We start from the raw sequence: 23,216 nt of genomic DNA on the forward strand, positions 1-23,216 counted from the left end.
GGGTAATCGGGTTATTGTTAGTTGATTTTGAGGTCTCGAGGGCCTTGCTTGAGGTAGTGCCAGTTGAGCCGCATGACTCGAGAAGGAAGTGAATGTGAGGATCGTCTCAAGGATTGTCGTCGGAGGCTGAGTGATTGTAAGATTGATTGGGATGTCGCTATCTACTACCGGGGGGGGGGGGGGTTATGTTCTTCCAGCTTTCCATGTTCAGAGGAAAGAGAGAGCAGACATGTGATTTTCAGAGTAGGGAGGTAGGCCCAGCATAACGCTACATAGTTGCAGTTTTTGGCGGCAAGTATGGCTGTGTGGGAATGCACAAGAGGATTCTTGTGGTATGGTTTCCTTTAGATGATATCAATGGTCTGTTTTCTTTGAATATAGGCAAGTCAGGTGCTAGTTGATTATTTCAGGTTATCACGAAAGTGAATCGAGAACAACAACTTTTGTTGTCTCTAATGTATCTCGACTATCAGGATGATGCCTCTTCTATTTATGAATGATCCTCACGATGAATTGATGGTTGGCGATTTGTAGACGAGGTGTGTGGTAGTCCATTTATTTCTAGATAGAGAACCGATGTTATGAATGGACTGTCAGAATTATTGCTTGTGCATCTACATGGAATTCTTGTTATTAGAGGCGGTTATGATTGGGAAGTTTCCAAGGTGTCAATATGAGATTCGTAATCTCTTTAAGTTTGCTTGGTCTTTATCTGGAAGATCATCTTCCATTTTGTTATACATTCCAAGGTCTAGGGATGCTATGTATCTGGTTCAGACGGTTTGAGATTTGGTCCGTTTGCAACGCCAGTTGGTTGCAGTTCGAACCCTAAATGGGGGAAAACTATATATTCTGCTTGGAGGATCATCGATCTGTTTGAGTTTATGGTATTATAAGAATGGCTCATAGGGATCTGTGGTTCGGTTATGTGAGATTTTGGTTCTAGATTTGGTCAATATGGGGGTACAGATGAAGTTGCCATCAGATGTATATGCTCAGGAAGGCATGAGTTGTCTTCACGGCAGGAAGATACTGTAGAAGGAGCTCGTTGTAGCCAATGGTTCCTTTCGAGAATTCCGATGAATAGATAAAGAGGCGTTTGGGTTGCTCAGGTTGAGTATCGGTTGTTGAAGGATTTGTCAAGTCGTTGTGTAGATTGTTAACTATAGTCTAGGTTGGGTAGTTGTTGATCGGTAAATCAGCTTCATATTTTGGTATGTTTAGTTCCACATGGGTTTTATTTAGTAGTGTATTAGGTAACTGGACTAGTTGTCAATGTATTCTCGATTGTTGGTTATGGAACTATTTTTCATACCAGGCTCGGGTTTGGCAGCTGTCCTTGGTTATTGGGAGTTCGGACGTCGGAGCGGTGTTGTTTAGTTTTTCAGGTGTGGATTTAGATCTGCGTAGAATCCAACTTTTGGCATGTTGCGTTAGCAAGGTTAGTATTTTGGATTGATCTGACCCGGGTTTTAACAACATTTTTGGATAACTTTAGTTTCAATCAAATTGTAGGATCTTGTTTCAGTCATTCATGAGGATGTTTCTGTTAACGGTTAAGGTTCTTCATTTCGTTAGATCTAATGGTACTTCACCCTTTGGATAAGGTTGTGAGGAAGAAGGAATGCAATATATCTAGGGTTGGTTATGGGTTCCCTTGAGGGTATGTATTGTAGTAAGTTCATTAGGTATTGTCATGAGGGGTGTATGTGGGCTGAATAAGATAGGAAGAGAACACTTGGTCCGAATTTATTGGAATGGGTCTTATTTGGTTTATATCCTTTGAATTCGAAACAAGAGTACAACTGCCAATCTCATTATTTGGTTGTGTGCGACCATGTTTTCGTCTAGTTTTGTGTTGGTAATAGCTTGTGATGTGAAAGGAATTGTACGTTATAAAAAGGGCGGATCGTGTTGTGTTGAAAGGGATGTTGATTGGGTCCCTGCGAGTCGGTAGGTTGATGGTTGAGTAACCTTAGACCCCTGTGGTGTTGGTCGTGAGTCTTAAGACCAGTGATGGAATGATGGCAAGATCGGTGTAGTTCAGTGAGTTTATCGTTCTAGTGGCTAGAGGGCGTCACGATGTATCGTGAACCAGTGGTTGTATGAATCATATGGGTGGGACGCAGTAGTCATTTGATTAAGACTCTTAGGTCTCAGATCGTTAGTATTATTGGCATAGTTGGGTGTTAGTGCATTTTTGGGAATTAGGAGACTCAGTGACCAGCTGGTTTGAATCATATGGACAGTAAAAGCTTGTTGGGAATGCTAGTTGTGCATAAGATGTCTCTAGCTAAATGGTTGTATTTTTTGGTATCTACTTGCTTGTAGACTATTATTAGGAGTTGGATTACCAGAGATGGGTCTTGGATCTGAAACTTTGGGTCATGAGGATCATTGACAATGTCTCGTATGATTTTTAAAGTGGATGTACACCAGAGCTGATGAGGGATTTGGATGCAATGCGAGATTCTTTGATGGACCATCATTATGCTCGTAAGAGCAGTGGGTTGGTGGTGACTTGTAAGGAAGTCAAGTGTGTATTTAAGGTTTTTGGGCAGAACTTCCGGATTTGGGATTGGTCGAAATTCATGATCGGTATGTTTTGAGTTTTCATTCTGCATGGTTTAGCGGTGTTCTAAGTCAGGGATTAGAGGTAGGTACGTCGAATGGATGATCATCAGTCTTAAGTTAGGGTTCCTGGAGTTTAAACCGATGGGTTCTCAGCTTTGGGGAGTTAGTTAATAGAAATAGTTTGTAATTCCAGATTTTGAGAAGTTTTCCACTTTGAGTAGTTTTTGTGATTTGGGTCTTACAGTTAGGGAGAGAAAGATAATGGTTGTGGTTGAGTATTTTCAAGTTATTAGGTTGTTTGTTGGAAGTTGTGGGTTTTCGAGTGATCTCTCAACTTCTCTGTATAGATGCCTTGATTTCGGAACGATTAGAGAGGGCTTATAGAATATATTGGTGTTTTTTTCAAAGATTCTAACCAAGATGGATTTCGAGGACGAAATCCAATTTAAGTGGGGAACATTTGTAACATCCTATTTCGAGAAGTTTCTTATTTCGAGATTGTGGACAATAAATGGATCAAGTAAAGGCCTTGGACTTCAAGGGAAGAGATTTTATATCCTATCAGATGTTGATAATAATGGATATGTGATCTAAGCCCTTGGTTTGTGTTTTGTAGTCAAAGCGTAAATTAGGAAAAGTGATGTTTCAAACTTCCTTCATGGAATATAGTTTTTAGTTTGAAATGTGCTAAGCCAAATTTAACTAGATAGAAGTATGGGTCTCGTCAATACCTTTTCGTGATATAAAAGATCACCGAAAATGGATTTGAGAAGTTATGGCTAGTTGAAATTGAGGTGGATTTGGGTGATAATCGTCGCCATGGAGTGGGGATCAGAACCAGTGTGGTAGAACACGAAGTGGGGATTAGAGCCCACGGTGTGGCAGTCTGTCAGGCCCAAGCCCATGATTTTAGGGTTTTCAATATATTCAAGCATAAGGTTCTACATTTTGGGGCATTTTTACAGCCTCCACCACCTCTAGACGTATTGGGAGAAACCCTAGCCTCCACCTTTAAGATGTGAGCTTCTCTTCTCTCCTCTCTCTCCTCTCCTCTTTTGGATGTTTTTTTATGTTATTTTGATGAAATTTAAAGATCAAGAAGGTTCTTTTGGTTGCAAAGGAATGATGCTTTAAGTTTTGATCCATCAAAGACACTACATTTCTTGACTATTGTAAGCATAAAGTTCCAACCTTGCTCTTTATTTCTTTAGATCTTGTCATTTGGGGTTTTTGGAAATTTTGGTCCATTTTATGGGTGATATTGGAGTTGAGTGGACTTCAACAAATTTTGATCGGATTAGAATGCTTCTTGAACCTCATGGACTAGGAAAGTTGTGATATTTTTCCTTCACTTATAGCCATGCAAATTATCTTGGTCCTTTAGGTCATTTTGGCGTATTAAAGTTTAGATCTTGGAAGCTTGAGACATTGTTATGGATAATGTTGGAAACTTTATCCATCTAAACATCATGTTGATTCATACCTAAAGGTTGGATACTTGGACTTAATGGATTAAGTTAAGAAAGATGCATTTTTGGGTCCCTTTGAGACTTAAAGTCTACATCTTGATGGTTTTGACCTTCCTAATGGATAAAGTTAGAAACTTTATCCATTAAGACTTTGGAAATGATCAAATATGAGCTTTGGAGCTCCTGAATCGGAAGAAAATGGATTAAGCTTGTTTGAGCTGTTCAGACCAGTCCCCACGTCGTAGCCTTAGGCTGCCACAACATGGTGACTGGGGAATCATTGACTGTTTTGGCATTTTGTGCCCACGACGTGGCCAAGGAAGGCCACGACGTAGAGGGATGGTGTTAGAAATTTTGACCTTAGCTTTGACCATTGACTTTTTGACCAGTTTGACCTTTGGTCAAACATAGGTAGAATTGAGTGTTGACTAAGGATTGGTTTCGGTTTGGCTTTAGGAAGCTTGGGTTAGCAGTTTTATTGTTGAGATAGCTTTTGAGCTTTTCATGAGTAGTTCTGGTGAGTTCTTCCTCACTATACTCGGGGGTCTAAGGCACCAATATCGGATCTCTAGACTTTGTATGTGTCTTGGTATATAGAATGTGGTATGATGTAGTGATTGGATAGTCGGTAGATCTGCATGATTACCTGTTTTTCTGGTTAATATTGTTATTCGATTTTGTGTATATGTTGACATATTGTAATGAGTTAGGTTGAGGCGGTCCTGCTTTGTGCTGAAGGCCAAGATACCCGGGGTGGTCTGGATAGACAGTAGGCCTTGCGAGGCAGACCAGTCAGGTCGTAGGCCTGTAGAGCGGTCCGAAGAGATTGTAGGAATTGCGAGGTGGTCCCGTCATGTTGTTGCCTCGTAGAGCGATCCAAACATACTGTAGGCCTTGCGAGGCGGCCCAGGCAGGCTGAAGGCTCGTATATGCATGTAGTTATTTGTTTGGTTGTGTGTGGTATATTGGGGGAGACTCACTAAGCTTTGGCTTATAGTTTGATTTCATGGTTTCAAGTACGTCAGATGATCAGGTCAAGGCGAAGGCGTGATTGTGCACATCATCCTTGAATATTTTATTGATAGATGATTTTGGGGTACTCTAATTTATGATTATGGCTTTTTTTGGAAACAATGTTTTGTATGACTTTTGGGATATTAAATGGTTTTGAATATGAAATTTTTTATCATGATTTGTGGGATGTTACAATCTACTTTATATATCAACTGTCACCTAGTATGTATATTACCATGAAACCATAATATTCATAATAATATATATCATTTATTAACAACACAATATAATCCACATATTTTTTAACAATACACATAAACGTCATTATGTGCTAGAGTAGATTACTCATCGGGCTAGTTAGTAAGAGTCACTCTTGTTTTGGTCTTCGGCTTCCACTACCTCCGATCTTGCCACTTTACCAACATATATTCAACAAATAACAACTTCCTCATAACCCGAAACAATTTAATACGTGCTAAACTCTTTGGCCATTTGTAAACAAACTAATTGAACTCCACAATACGACTGCTAACTGACTTAACTCCATAAGTTGTTAGCTAATTCTCATATTTCTAATAATTCCACAATTTAGGGTTTATAACCCATATTAACAAATCCATGGAATCCATCTATTATATTAACTACAGGGTTCATAATAGCACCATATAATGAATTCTAACAACTAACTTGAGTCTCAACAACCTTTCATAATTACGCTATAAAACACAATAACGTAATAACAGAACAAGAGGATACCGTAGCCCAATCATTAGCTCGTATCGTCACGTTCACGCATCAACTCTGGTTATAAGCCTCATAACATCTCTCTTGACTCTCTGGATGAAGTGTGTGAAAAACTCCTAAAATGAAACACACTTAAGCTATATATACACAAAAAAGTTTCATAGGAAGTGTGACGTGTCCATGCAACCGCCTAGAGTTACCACACGTCGTTTCTTGCTGTCATGTGTCAAGTTCTTACACCATTTGTGTCACCCACACTACACGTTTCCACACCCAAACACCTTAATGTGTGACGATAGTCAAAACTTGCTCTGTGACCTTAGAGTTGACTTTCGTTGACTACGACTTTGATCGGACGCATCGTGCATATACAAGGGCGCATCAGGCGCATCACGCCTTTCCAAAAATGGTAATATATATATATATATATATATATATATATATATATATATATATATATATTCTTCATATTCTCCTTCTACTTCACAAAGATACACCATAACACCTTTTATACACACCTTCATGAAAAAAATCATACTTATTCACCTACTTATCCTGTAAATAAGTTACACCCTTTAAATTATACCTGTTATAAAAAATGGGTATTAAAAATAACCAAATCCAAATTGACCAAATGAAGTCTACAAGTATTTCCATCACCACCCTAATAAAATTTCAGATCTAAGATACTTCAAATGATTTTTAACTTGCACGAGCATAAAAAACAAAGTTATATAATAGATCCAAGACCCCTCAATCTGAAACTCATATGTAGGGTTCGCTCTAATGAGATTCGAAGCCTTAGTCGAGAATAAACACACTCTAATCCATTTGATCCACCTACCACCAAAACCCACATAATTTGGAACAAATAATCCCAACTAAGTTAATCATATCATTTTTTAAAATCAATCTTCGATAACATCTAGCTTTTGCATTCGTATACTAGTATAAAATCTTATTGACTACTAATGGACCATCTATAATATGTTTGTTTTTTCATAAACTCCGAAGACCCATCACTCACAATATTATCAAGCACACAAGCCAACCGAATAACCATCATCTTGGATATGAATTTTATATGTAATCCAATCAAACTAATGGTATGATAGTTTGAAATCACAATGGGAGTAGACACCTTAGGATATTGGAATACATAAAAAAAATTGTTAACATACTCCAAGAGATCGCTCTTCAAAATATCCCAATATTTTCTTGAAAAAGAAAAAGAAAACTCCATCTGGACCGAGAGGTTTATATCCACTACATGCCCACACCACTTCCCGAACCTCCTCAACTAATAACATATTCTCCAATGTTGAATCTTAACCCGAAGTCAAATACTTAAATCTCTGACTTCCATTTTGAAGAGTTACTCCTTCAAACTTGTTGAATTTTGGGCTAAAGTACTCAAAGAATCTTTTGTTAACACTATGAGGGTCATCATTCCAAACACCTTCTTGTTTAATCCCTCGAATGGAAAGTTGGCAATGATCCTATAAAAATATCTAAAATTTTCATCTGTATCAATCCCCTATTTTAACTTTTCTTTTTCACATGCATCAATCATCTCTAATATTTTAACATCATAGATCTTTGTTATAAGAATACTATGATCCAACATAACTTGTTGGTTGGCATTTCCACTATCAATGACTTTCTCAATCTCAACAAGTGTTTTCTTTAACTCACTAGTAGTGCTGATTTTGCTACTAAGTTATGTTTTTGCTTTATCGTAAGAACATATTTTAGCTTTTTTAACTTGTATTTGAAAATAACATCTTCATTTCCAAAGGTAAAGACTTTGTATCATCCCAAACTTAATTTAAAATGATTTCAAATCCCTCCCTTTCGATACAAGAATCGTACAATTTGAAGGGAATGGATCCATAATATTTCTCGACATCGCTCAAAAAAATGAGTTGATGGTAAGTGCCAACCCCATCAAGATATAGAGATATAATAAAAGTAACGGATTCAATAATCTCATCAAAAATCAAGAATATTTGTAGTTTTTTGTGATTTTCTCCATTAACAATAACCAACAGAAAGTTATAACCTCCCATCGGCACATCAAAATGAACTGTGTTATTAATAAAATCACTAAATTGCATAATTTTAAACATAGAAAAACAAAAGCAATCATTTCTAAAGGATCTATAACTGCATTGAAGTCACTAAACAAAATATAGTTACCGGAGTGGCTATTCATAAGCCTGGAAATGAAGTGTCATATTGTGTTTTTACTTATATTATCTTGTGGAGCGTAAACATTGACCGTGCAATTACCAAGTTTACAAAACACCCACTCTCCTATTACTAGAACTAAATTATATCATTTTTCATGAAACAGAAGGATAACACATTGACACTATCCCACTTGACTGACCATGTGATCCACTAAAAGCATAATCAAATTGCGAATTTTCCTAAACATGTTATAACATGACAAGATCCAACCAAACCATACGATTTTCTTGTAATCCCAAAAACTAACATTATATTTACTACATACTTTTATTATCAATTTTCTTTTTCAAGAATCCCCGCTCCCAAAAACATTAAGTGATAATACATTTATTAACCAATTTCGTCGATAAGTTTCCTCAAATCAACCTTTCTTCCCTCCATTGCATATCCTAAAAGATTCTCCAACATAATGTAAAAAAATAAATTCATTTAAAGGGATATAATTCAACTTCCTCTTACATATACTCTTCTTATGAGACATAACTTTCATTCACATAGATGAAGTAGCTGAAAAAAGAGGATGATTTTTCCTCCATTCCAACCCTAACTAAGGCCCTGCAGTTGATGCCAAAAACCCAAACACTAATTTTGTAGCCTCGAAAATAGTCATATTTTACTCTCAATGTTCCAACGAAATTCTACCAAACTGAATATCGTTGAATCCCAAAGGTTTTGACATTGAGGAGGATTCTTGTTGCTACACTGTTTTGTTTTTTTTTCCATGTCTAACACTTTTTAGCTGCTTAGAATTTTAAAGAATGTTCCCCGTAATTATATCTCCCTATTATCTATCTCCTTCTTAACCATGTCGGTAGCCTAGTAGATTCCTTTAAGCCCCCTATGAGGCATCATTGTCCGGACGATTTATTTGTGTCTTTTTACTTTCTTTCTAGATTTCACGTTCAAACATTATCAATACTCACATCACCATTTAGATTATCATAGTTTACTAAAAAAATACACTTTGAAAAGACACATTTCACAAACCAAAAACATTCATTCTTCCAAAACATTCTTTTCTTTCAAAATGTTCTTGCTTTCGAGGCATTCTTTCAAAACTATTAAACACTTTCATCTCAAAATGTTTCATGTATCAAAGCATTGGTATCTCATTGTCCTAAAAATCATTTTTTTTCATGTACCCCAAAGTGGTAAAATGCCAACACGTACTCACCTCAATCATAAGAAGATTGGCTACTCCTTTTCTAGTTCCTTTCCTTAGAGCAACACTTTTAAACACCAGATATATAATTGTATAAAATTCAATAAACAACCAGAATACCCCTAATATGTTCAATTACTAAATTTAATTGTTTCAACTCATTCCTAATGAAAAAAATTTGAATGTAGGTGAAAATTATGCATAAATGTGAGTTCGTATGTAAACTTTATGAGGAAAACACTAAAGTTTAGATTTTGGTCGAGCTGGGCATTCTGATCCTTGAACGTGGGTCCCGCCCCTAACCTAGTGAGTCGCGTCGCGTGGCACCCTAAATACACCCAAAAACTCACTTTTGAGGCTTAAACTTATTTGAATGGTTTTGGTATTTTAGGTAACCGATGGTAACACCTTTAAAATTTTCCAAGCATTATTAGAGGACATTTTATCATGTGAAAACCTTCAACTTAATTCATTAAGTCCTCAATCAAAATTCTAAGTTCATAATGCGTACAAACACTCAAATGAAAGGGTTAAGAGCTCAAGTTGCTCAAGAACACTCTTCAACCAATATGACTTATTCCCAAATCATTTAATACGTCATTTGATGTTGTCAAGTGTTTAACATTACACAAATCTCATGTTAAGTCCTTAATGGGGTTATGGAATGTCCAATTCCATTCAAACTTTCCCATTGTTCCCTTATGACATGGATTCATCTAATAATCAATAAACACTAAGTATTTTGCATCCAAATCATTCTAATATAATCCATTCATGGTTATGAACTTCATTTGTTCACCATTTATACCATAATACATAAAATCTTTTGGTGTCATCATTTTTTCCTAATTTCATATTCCAAAATTGCCATGGCGTTAACTAGAGCTAGAACTTCACTAGCATCCATTCATGTTTATGTCCTAATGTCATCAATAGAGTGTCATTTCAAGTTCATAAATGCATTCACTTCTTAGATGACAATATCCATGTATTTATACGTAGATTTCCCCAAAACCATTTCAAATGTTTTTCACATCTATTGTGTGCTAGAATGCACCAATAAGAATTTAGTAGAAGTTATATGTATATTAAATGATATCCATACTTATAATTCTTTTTTATAGAAACTAATTAAATTCGTCATTAATGTAAACAATAATATTCTTTCAGAATGAATTCGTATCCAGAAGAATGAGATGTATTCTAGCTGAATGAGAGTGTATTCTATTAGAATACACTCTCATTCTTCATATTCCATGCAAGTTTATTGTATTTTAAGTGAGTGAGTTCTAAAACAAAAAACGATCTCATACAAAAAAACGCAGATGCGAATTCATTCTGAAAGAATATTATTGCTGACATTAATGACAAATTTAATTAGTTTTCATAAAAAGAGAATTATAATTATGGATATCATTTACTACACATATAATTATGGAAATTATTTAATATCTATCTTTATTTAATTAAATAATTATTTAATTTTACTAAATTCCTATTGGTGCATTCTAGCACACAATAGATGTAAGAAACAAAATAACATAGCCATATATATATATATATATATATATATATATATATATATATATATATATATATATATATATATATATGCCGACACCCAAAATCCGGAATAAGCATTTTGGAAACTGAAATTCTGAATTTGTTGCTACCAAAATTTCGCACAATGTTTTCTAAGCCTATCTACCATGGATTCAACAAACCGTGTGAGTTCTACTGTTTAACTTGCTTACATTTTAGTTTACAAAAGATTTCTATATTCCCGAATGCATAGAAGAATTCAAGAATATGAGAAACAAGCCAGAAATAACTTAATTTCAGTAGTTATTTTTAATTTTATCCATATAGTAATCATATAAGTACCTTAAAATATGTTAGTACCACTCCTTAGAGAGGAAATAAGTCTAGATTGTCCGTTACAAATAGTCTGGAATACGAGGAACGTAATCCGGAATATGAAGATCATTTCCAAAATGATAGAAATGGAACTAACAGTCTGGAATACGAAAACATATATTTTTTATATTTTTGTGTCTGGTATTGTTAAATTAATTTTTAAATTGATTTGAGTTAAGCCAATACCTCGTATTAGTCCGAAGATAAATTTGCATGGATTTTTTTTCAAAAAAGCGGGGTTTACGGACGAAGAAAATATTTTTCATCTACAGGAACTTTTAAAATTGCACCCGATAAAGTTAAATTTTAACTGACAAATTTGTTTTATATATATATATATATATATATATATATATATATATATATATATATATATATATATTTACTGTATTATTAAACATATTGCCAATTTCTTGAAAATTAAGAGGTACACCTTTTATAACACTATGTACAAATCTATTAAGCATAATGAAAACATACCTTCTCCCTATCTCTAAACGTCCCTATGTATAAACGTGGAAAACCCTAATATCATCATTTACATACCATCGTTTCTCCCAAATCTCTTCTGGCTCTCTAATTGCTCTCTTGAATCTTCAGCATGCCTCCGTTACTACCACCCTCATGACGCCGTCGCTACAACCCAGAAGTATGTAACCGCCCACCCTGTTCTTCCCTCTCAACTAGATGATCGACCCCCTAGATGTCCACCTTTTCCACCACCGCCTTTCACCATCCCCTAGAAGTCCACCTTTTCCGCCACCGCCCTTCAGCACCCTGTCTGTCACGCCACTTATACCTTCTGTCGAGATGAGAAACCCTAACCCTATCCCGTCGTCCCCATCAACGCCAATGTCACACACGCTAACCTCTAACCCTAAGTCGTGATGAACCACACCACAAGAAAATGGAATTTTTGTATCTCAACTCTCGGGTGCTTCTTCTTTATTTTTCCATTAGTCTCAATTACGACTTCTTTGTTTTTTTTGTTGTTCCAGTTGGTGTTTTATTTTTCTGATTTGGTACAGTGACCAGACTTAGTTGCAGGAAAATTTGCCTCTTAAATATCTTTCCAAGGCTGACTCCGTTGTTTATGCATTTATTATCTATGTGTTATTGATTATTGATCTTATCCAAACTCCAATCAAGTAAATCGATAATTACTTCACCTTTCTTGAATCTTGATTTTTTTTTTCACTAATCATCTGGTTGCTTATAAATTCATATGTCTAATTGTTGATATATTCAATTGATTTTAATTTAAGGTTGGTTGAGGTTCACCTACTTCTCCTGTTGTCATTCTTTGCTCTCATTCTCCTACAATCTTCAATTCCATTTATCTTAAATTTTAACAGGAAGAGTTAGAAGTTCTTGATCATTCCATTTACTGCTGACTGGATTATGTTTTGTCTTCTTATTATTGTATGAATAATTGGTGGAAGTATGACTAATTATGTTTTTTTCTTTTGGGGAAAAGTAAATGCAGATGATGTTATCCGGAGAATAAGGTCCAATATTGTAAAAAAAAACAATTCAGAGAAGCATTCACTTGCCAAAGCCAAGTAATTTTGTTTTTTATGTACCAAGAGAGGTTATATATGACATCGCTATTATGTAGTTTTATTTAGCTAACATCATTTCTGGTTTCACATTTTTTGGCCCAAAAGAATTTGAAGGTGGCTTCATGCATGCTGGAGATGGGGGATTGTAGAAAGTCAATTGAGGCATGTAATAAAATAAGCTTTTTTTAATAACAAATCCTTTTTTGTATATAGTTGTTTTGTTTTTTATTTAATTTTCTTTGATTGTTGATATTAATGTTCAGGTATTAGATGCAAATCCTGCTCATATGAAAGCACTTTGTTGACTAAGAATGGTCTACGTGGAGGCTGGTGATTTTGAGGAAGCCAGAAGATAATTTTTTAAAGAGATACTTTGATGAACTCATCTTGATGAAGGTAATCAATCTAACAGACACAATAACTTTTACTTCATTCTTGATTTATACAAATCATTATGTATGTCTCAAATGCAGACAAATAAACTACTTAATAAAATTTATCTTTTTTTTTCTATAATGTGAAATGCAGCTTGGGAATTCCATAGACATCAGCAACGTCAATTGCACCAAAGAGTTGTTTCATGTGGCCCATGGGTGTTATTCTTGCTTCTGGTGAGAGTATAATTGCAATCGATAAAAAATTTGGAACACTTAATATTTCTTATAGATTTGTGATATTGATAGCTAACAATGTGATTGATAACTTATAACTAATTACAATAGTTTCTTAATAGAAAAGTGGTTGGGGAATGCACACTACAAGCAATGGTTCCATGTTTAATTTTTAAACATGGTAACCACTTAAAGACATGCCTTATTGGGTTTGGTGACAAGAAAGAGCATGAAATCCTTTTTTACCTTTATACCATTGATCATTGCTTTTCATCTCCAACTTATGTCTCATTTTCATCTGCTCCGTTTCTTGGACTGATACAACTTCTTCGTATCTCTGTTTTGAGCTAATTCTATATTAGCATTCTTGGTGATCTACGTTAGAAAGGTTTTTTTGACTGATTGGCCTTCTAAGAAGGATGCCCTTGTCTAACACTATTGATACCATATTATGATGAAACTTACCCAAGCGAAATTTACTATTTTGCGCCTGTTTGTTATTTATCTTTCGCCCTCACACTGAATTTTAATTCATGTTGTTGACTGGAAGAGCAAAATGGTTCCAAGCACTTGATGATGCAGGGAAGCATATGATTACAAATACTGGAGTCTTAAACTCTTGATAAACGTTTATTTGGAATTAGTCTGATGCTATTTTTCATGTTATTTTTTCTAATTAAAAATAGTATGATAAAGATGGTGGTGCCTATAAAGAAACAATGAGTCAAAAATTTTCTTGCTCTTCGATTCTGTTGCTCTCCACCCCTTCTCTCGTGCTCATTGCTTTCATTTTCGTGGGTCTTATACAAGTTATTCTTAGAGGATGTCAGGGTATCTTAATGTCACCAGGTAGTGTTGGTGCTGATAGAAAATAATTTACATATAAAGTTTTAGTCAATAAGAAGGCACTTATTATGAATATATATAATTCGTAATTGAAACTTTTCTTCATGATAATTTATTATGTTTGTTTATATACGTCTGTAAGTTTGATTACATGAAGTATAAATTGAAACAATCAAACCAAACCGAAACAGAGACCAAAAGGATGGAGAGAGAAAATCGAGACCCGATACTAATATGACCGGAACAAAACAGACCGGCCCAAAAATAATCATACCAAAAAAGAGTGAACCAACAATTGTTGCGAGATCAATCCAAAAGAACACATAATCATTTTGAGACTGATTTTAGACAAGTCTGCGTTGCCATACGTTAAAAAATATTTTAAAACTATTTGTGTTTGTATTGTAGTTTTTTTTAATTAAGATATCACGTGCTAATACAATAGTATTAGTGTAGCTTGACGAACAACTCAACGACAATAAAGTCTATATATCAAATATGATATATAAAGAAGTGTTCCACGATTAATAATGTATAATCAATCATGTATTCATATATATTTGTAAAAAATCCAAACTTTTCATTTTTAATTCATATTGATTTCGTTTCTGCTAGCATAATTCTTATTTATAATTATTTAGATGTAGTAAACTACTTGCACATAAAAAAAACTAATCGCCTTTTGAAACTAATTTTAGAAAAAAAAAATTATTCGCACCCGTCGCTTAGCGCAGGTAAACTGCTATATATATATATATATATATATATATATATATATATATATATATATATATATATATATATATATATATATATATATATATATATATATATATATATATCGTACTATATTCAAATGTTGTTGGATTGGTTTTTGCAGAAAAAACTAGAAGTAGATTTAGAAAAAAAAAATCAAACAGTAAACCACCCATAACACCTATAAAATTAGGAAGGAAATCAGAGAGTATATTAAAGCTTAAATCAAAAGTAGATAGAACTCTGAAAGACGGGACTACAACAAGATTATACAAATTTGTTATTTTATATATGGTGCCATTTTATAATATTTGTTATGGATACGTTTATGCAATTTGGTTTTATTTCTGGAACACCTTTTTAATAGTTTTTTTATATTTTAATCATAGTCTCCGACATCGAGTGACTCGAGTGATGTGAATGCGTTGTCAATAGAATATGAAATACTACATCTTGAAGACGAGCAATGACGTTGTTTTAATACGAAAGCATTAGAATTGATTCGTGATTATCAATGTGCGAAAGAATGAACGGTAATACCAGAAATCTCATTACAACCTTCTCCAGTTAAGAAGCACAGAAAAGTAGCGTTGTATAATACGCAAATGCTCCTCATTACATTGTATGAAAATATACGATGTTTTGTGAACATAATGGACATCATCGAAGAAGCACATATGATAGGTGCAACAGTAGAAGAACGAGTGCAAATGACTAATAGTGGGTTTCGCCTAATTGAGACCTACATGGAATTGTTTGAAAAATCATGTAGACACTACTAGTTTACATAGTATGCAAGTTCCCAATTATCCTGAAAATGAACTGTAATTTTAGATAATGTAATTTAATTTTTAACTTAAGTATGTAAAAGAAATGGTTTGTTTTTTTAAATGGCGGTGCTTTTCATTCTCATTAGTTAAACAAACGTTACAAAAGCTATTACATAGTTATATTGGTTTCCATAAATTTGGAAAATGTAAGTGATGCATATTTTGGTTCTTGTTCATAAAATCTCCTCTAATTCTAACAATATCTGTAAAATGGTATTGTTCTGCCCGAAATTTATCAATCTCCGTATTTGCATCTCAAATCCACTTATTAACCTCTCTGACTTTTTTCGAGTTTCAGCTATCCATTTTTCTTTTACATTTACTTGTTGCACTAGTCTCATATGAACGTTGATTGAGTTTCCGACTCATTTCAGAATCCCTTACATTGGATTCTTCAACATCCGTCATATCTTGGAAAATATCATGAAACATTTTATCTGTGAGTGGGAAATCCAGGCCTTTCGGAAATGGGTTAATATCCGAACAAACATAACAATCTTCTTCTTCACACTGCCAAACACCAAATTCATATGTACTAGTTTTCAAGTTTTTCGTTTGCTAATGTAACTTGTTTTTTATGGATATTAATAGCGTGATGTTTTAACAATGGAATGTGTGTCTGGAATGTGTGTGTCAGAAATCTATGTCTTAGAATGTGTGTACTACTTCTGTACGATTGAGTTGTCTTCCGGAATGTCAGTCTTGAATGTGTGCAATGGATTGTGTGGCCTTGAATGTTCACAAACCACTATAAATTAGAGATTGACATTGAAGTTACTTATACAACTCCAGAATGACAAGTAATCAACCCCTACCAAGGACTTCAAAAGAAGAGATCATGCTCGTTCGGTCATGGATAATCATTCAAGATGATATCGTTATAACCGGTCTTCCACATTTCATGTACGGATCGCTTTAGGTCCACTTGAAAGATATGTTTCACCATGAATTATCTCGTAGACAGAATTGAACAGAAGAAGAAATAAAGAGTAAGTTTAAATACATAAGATCAAAGGTGAAGATGTTGGACGAGAACTCGAATGTAATCTTTTATGGGGTGAACCGCCATTCCACATCCCTGAAAAATAAACATTATAACTATGGTAATTTTAAAACTAAATAATAATTTAATATTTATATAATATTTTATCTCCCATGTGATCGCGTTGAACACAAATCCATTGAATGTAGTCACAAATTACCTCAATAAACGTTATTATCAGGGTATTGTGTTCATTAACTGATAACACCGAGATGAATTCTGGAATATCAATGTCGAGTACATTCCAATGGATATTAAGGAAATAAAGTGTTTCCGATTTCTCATGACCGATATTAGCAAGCACCTGACATGAAGCAGAGGTTAGTTGACGACATGTTTATTGAAAATCAGACATAATATATGATTTGCATGTACACCAGAACAAATGTTCAAATGTTCTGTTTCGACCAATTATTGATCGCACATGCAATGCCACACTTTTACAACTATACCAATGATAAGAATCAAGGAATACCTGAGCAAGGGAAGAAGTTATGGCATTTTCCATATTGTTTATGAACGATACTTCCCTAGCGTCCCCAAGAGTTTCTTTCAACTTCATCAGGAACCAAGTAGAAGAGTGGACATTATTTTCCAACCCCAGAGAAAATATTATAGGTACACTTTGGTTATTTCAATCCATAGCAACTGCTATGAAAATTGTTTGTAAGTAGTCCCCTCTTAGATGGACACCACATATAAAGATGACACGCAAAAAGCAGCCTATGAATGTGTGGTCCTGCATTTTTTGGAAAAACATAACAAAAAGTTTTAAAAAGATTATAAATAACTAAAGAATTGAAATTTAAATCAAAATTATTTTACCACACATCCAATAACCACAAAACATAGTTGAAAACGATCCATAACATCCTTTTTGATATTCGTGTAACTATGATGGTTCGTCCGTCCAGGATTGTGCAGGCAAACATATAAGTTGGTAAAGCTTTCTTCGTGTTCGTTGTCTGAGAATTTCATCTTCAATCAGTTATAATAGAGAATTATGGATGACCCGAAGTAATTGAATAAATAAATGGAATACCACATGTTACATACGGAAGAAATACATAGTTTTTTTATGCTCGTAATGAGTGTCTGTGAGTCCGGGATGTTAGTTCTATATGTACGGTTTTGACTACCGTACATCGGAATTGACTTTGTCAGTCATGAATGTACGGTGTCAGATTCCGTAATCAAAACAACACCTATCATCAAATTCTATCGAATGAATGATGCTTCTCTGGAATGCCCTATTCCGGAGAAAGTGGTCATTATTCCAAAAAATTTTAAAAATAATTATTATTATTAATTTTTTTGAAAGGCTAGTTTACTTAATTTCCAAAAAAGGACTAAAACATGTATGGTTTTTAAAAATGATTGGTTTTGTTTTTATAAACAAAAACTGTACTATAATTGAAATTTAAATATTAATATGGAATCACCATACAAGTAAAACAAATACACCCTTGTTTGATAAATAATTAACCGGTGCAAAAGAGGAAGTCGACTTATGGCATCTCCAACCCGACCATTAAACTCTAATTTTTTTTCTCTATTTCTTTCTCCATTCTCCTCCAACCTTATCCTATTTTCATTTACATTTTTAGAGATATGAATAGTATTCCCTCATATTTGGGGGAATACTATTCATATATCCAAAAATGGAGTTGAAGTTTTGGTTGCCAATTTTCGTGTCTCTCATTTTTATTTCACATTTCTAGTTTATGGTTTTCTACTAATTATAATTTAAATGCAATATTTAATATTTGTAATATCATGTTACATATACTAATTTATATTAATTAATCATAAATATAGAGTTTAATATTTATTTATCGAATTCATATAAAAAAAATTAAATATATATACTAAAGACTGGAAACACGGTAACATAATTAATAAAATATCGTAATCAAATATGACCATGATCTTGATATATTTATTATAAATATAATTTTATTTATTAAATAATTATTTATAATAAAGTAATAATTGATTTAAATTTATTATACATAAAAATTTTATTTATGATAATGTAATTTGTAATATTTTTGTAATGAAAAAATATAATATATATTTATTAATATCTAATTATTAGACAGATTTATTTGACAATATATATATATATATATATATATATATATATATATATATATATATATATATATATAAAAGTTATAAAAATAGAATGTTCTAGGAATATACTTTTGGGGGTAAAAAATATGATAAAAATTAGAATAAGGTTGGAGATGAAACACTATTTATCCTATTGTTTACTCCATTTACAAGAGGAAAAATGGAGATGGGTTGGAGATAGTCTTATAAAAGTAATTATCTTTTTGTTTGTTTTTTTTTTTCACATTTAGCCATTTTTTATTTTCTTACTTTGACCATCAAACTTGTTAAATTTGTTCACATGTTATTATTGTCACCTGAGATAGTCGGTGACAATGTTAATTGATCAATTGTGTACAAAAAAAAAGTTGCATAAATATGAACAAAACGAAAAAAATAACTATCATTATAAGTCATTTTCCGAATTTCCATCGACTCTTTTCGAAATATGATATAATGTATTGCGATATGACCAAAATAAATAAAGCTAGTATACAGGGCTAATCAACATTCAGTAGAAAAAAAAAATGAGTTACTTTGATGATTTTTTCTATTTTTTATCATTTATGTGATTATCCCTTTATAAAATCATACAAAGGTCATTTATATATTATATAAAGAATTGTTAAAATGACATCAAAGGATAAGAATTTGTGTTCAAACATGGATTGTTTAGCTTTAAATTGGTCTCTGGTTGTGATCATGTGTTGACGAATGCGAGGTAAAAGTATTTTGGCCGGTTTGAAAGGAAAATATACTTTTTGTACGTCAAGTTTCTTTCAATCATCTTTGTCAAAACTCAAAAAGGGTTTTAAGTGGCATTTGATTTAAATTTAAAAAAAAAAACCATTTACTTTATTAAGTTTCGTTAAAATGTCATTATAATCGACAATAATATGTTTTTATTTATATCTCTTTATTTGGTTTTTAAAGAATTTGTCAATGTCCAAGTTATTGATTAAAAATTAGTATCATCAAGTTAATAGAATTTGCCAATGTCCGGATTAGAATCTAAACCTTCAATTTAACAAATAAAACTTCTAACAATTACACTAGTCCACATTGGTAAACTATAATTAATCAGTAGACTTTTGAAATAATGTTTATTCACATGATCATGTTTATATATACGGTCCAGTTTTGGTGATAATTTTGTTTTTCGGTAAGGGCATCTTAAAAAAATTGAAAAAAAAAATACAAATCTTAAAATCGAGCATAGTATTATATTTGAGAGAAAAAAAATTTGGATCATTAAAATTGAATCATGAATCATTATGATCCATGATTCAATTTTAATGATCCAAAAAAAAATTCAATTTTTTTTCTCCAATATAGTATTATGCTCGATTTTATGATTTGTATTTTTTTTCAATTTTTTAAGGTGTCATCACAAGTCCTCACCGAAAAAAGAGTCCTCACATGATCTAGTCTCTCTCTCTCTCTCTCTCTCTCTCTCTATATATATATATATATATATATATATATATATATATATATATATATGAGTCAGGATCTTATGAAAACACATATATTTGTGGGAATCCGAGAAAATTACTTGCTGTAAATTTTTTTTCAAAAAATTATACACCTCTAAAATGTGCATATATAAAAAATATTGTTAAAAAGAAATTCAAAAAAATATATGTATATGAAATGTGCATATTTCCATATCATGTAATCCATATATATTGTAACGCCCCGTTTATTAAGTAGATAAATAAATAAAGTATAGTAGTCCTAAAATGAATAATTACATATCAAAGCTGGGCCTTGAAGAGCTAATTGTCACAATTTTAGAAGTCGGGGGTTAAAAGTGTAAGTTCCGAACTCATTTTATAAATATTTATGAAGACAGGGGCTTCGTGGTAATTATTGGGACTTAGTTTGAAAGAAAAAGATAAGGGAGGGGTCATTTGGTAACTTAAGGACTTCATTTGGAATAAATTTGTAGAGGGCGGGGCTGATTCGTAAAATTCGGATTTGAATTGTAAAGAATCTTAGAAGGCGGGGTTAAATAGGTAAATTATGGGCTATGATTGAAAGAAATATTATGGGGAGGGGCTATAGTTGCCATTATGGCAAACTTCTAGAAGGGAACGGGTATTTAAGGGTTTTGTAACCCTAACCCTAATATGGAGAGCTGCAGCTGTCACTTCCCCTTATGCCTCCCTCACCGGCCGCCACCCTACCCCTCTTGCTTCTCCGACCACCGAATCACCATAGGTGCTTTCCCGTCGCTGCCGAAGAAGAAGACCATCGTGGGATGCTGTTGTTAAGTCAGTAGAGATGGGAGGCGGATCGTTGCCTCCATCTCCTGCCATGTCAAGCGACGCGCCGCCACCTCTTTTGAGATCGTCAACCACCGGACGTCGCCACAGCCTCACTGCCGACGAAGACGAGATTGCGTCGCAGCCCACCTCACTGCCGATTAAGAATCGATCGCTGCTTTCTTTCTCGCCGTTCTTTTTCTTCTTATTCGCTCCATCCTCCGCTGTTGGCTCGCCCCTGTTTGCTCCGGTCAACGTCGCTACCCCAAAGGGGTTGTCATGTTCGTGTGGGTGGGACTTCTGTCGTGTAGGGCCGTGAGGAACCACCATGGCAGCCGACCATGGTGGCTACTGCCGTCAGATGCCGCCGTCAAACCCCCTTCATCCTGGTGTGTGTGCGTGATGTGGTGTGTGGGTGAGAAACCCTTGGCCAGAATCTGAAAAGAAGCCACCACCACCACGAGCCACTGCCGGCCACCACTAGGGTGGTTGTGTGTGTGTATTAGTTAGTGTATGTGTTTATTTTTGGATTAAGCATTGTAATTGTATTTAGCAAAGAATAATGAAAAGAACCATAACCACCACCGTAAGGTGGTGGCCGTCGCCGTGAACTGCCGTTGACCACTACTACCCGAGGTGGTAGTGGGTGGTGCCCCACTAGCAAAACCCTAATTGACCTAATGAAACCCTAATGGGCTTAAGGATTAGTTTTGGGCCTATTGGGCCATGTTTGGGTGAAAACCCCTAATTAGGGTTTAGAAAACCCTGATTGTGAGTATTTGGGCCTTAGACTTATTTGGACCCACTTTTGGACCATTGGGACTGGATTGTGTATTAAGCCCAAACTACTCCATATCATTATCTAGTAGAGTAAAGGACTTAATGGATTAAGTCCTTAATGGGTTAAGTGAGAAACACTTAACCCTAATTGTCATTTTATGTGAAACCCTAGTTTCAGGGACCTTGAGTTGGGCTTTCTATTGGGCTTTGATGATTAGGATGATAATGGGCCATACAAGAACAAGAAATTGGGCTAGAATAATTTAATGGGCCTAGGGTAAGACCCATGTGAGGGTATGGGCCCAATTTGGAAAATTGGGCCATAAAAAGGCCATAGTTTGGGCCTTGATGATTATGAGATGTTGGACCATGAGAATGTCAAGTGTTGGACCAGGAATGAATGATTGGGCCTTAAGGCAAGACCATGTGGAGGTTAGGCCCAATTTAGAAAATTGGGCCATAGTTGGGCTTTGGTCCATTATTAGACTTTTGGGCCTTTGGATTGGGCCTTGGGCTTGAGTCAAGCTAAGATAGGGGTAAAGTAGTCTTTTACCCAAGTATGGACTTATGGTTATGAGTTGGAACCCAATTATTAATTGGGTGTTATTTTGATATTGACAGATCGGGAATCTGTCATCCAGCAGCTATGGTTTTGTCAACAGGACTTCAGCAGTGTGAGGTGAGTTTCCTTCCAGTAGTAACGGGTCTATGGCCACAATGCCGGCCCGTTTAAGTTGTAGAGTATACCGGGGTGAGCCCGATGTCGGGATTAGCCCAATGCAGTTTATATGTTTCCGGACTTCGGTCCGATGCCGGGGCAAGCCCGATGCAGATCATGTGATTATGTTATGTGTTTATGATATATGTTATGTTGTGTATGTGTCGGGGTAAGCCCGATGCCGGGGCAAGCCCGATGTCGGGGTGAGCCCGATGCCCGATGCGGTCGGATGTCGGGCAGGAGTCCGATGTCGGGTAAGCCGATGCCAGGATTCGTCCTGATGCAGTTGGGAGTAGTCCCAGAGTTATGTGATTGTTATATGTTATGTGTATGGTATGTGGTAGTTTGGGGGAGCTCACTAAGATTCGTGCTTACGGTTTTCAGTTTTGGTTTCAGGTGCTTAAGTTTTCAAAAGAGGCGCTCGGGAAGATTGCAGTGCACACACCATTTGTTCAGCCTGGGATGTTTATACTCTGATATACATGATAGTTGTTATATTATTATGAGATACATTGTTATGATTTTTCTATGATGTATGATGACTATGGTTTTATTA

Source organism: Lactuca virosa, chromosome 4 (assembly GCF_052849685.1).
Source record: "Lactuca virosa cultivar CGN04683 chromosome 4, Lactuca_virosa_CGN04683_v6, whole genome shotgun sequence".
Taxonomy (NCBI): Eukaryota; Viridiplantae; Streptophyta; class Magnoliopsida; order Asterales; family Asteraceae; genus Lactuca; species Lactuca virosa.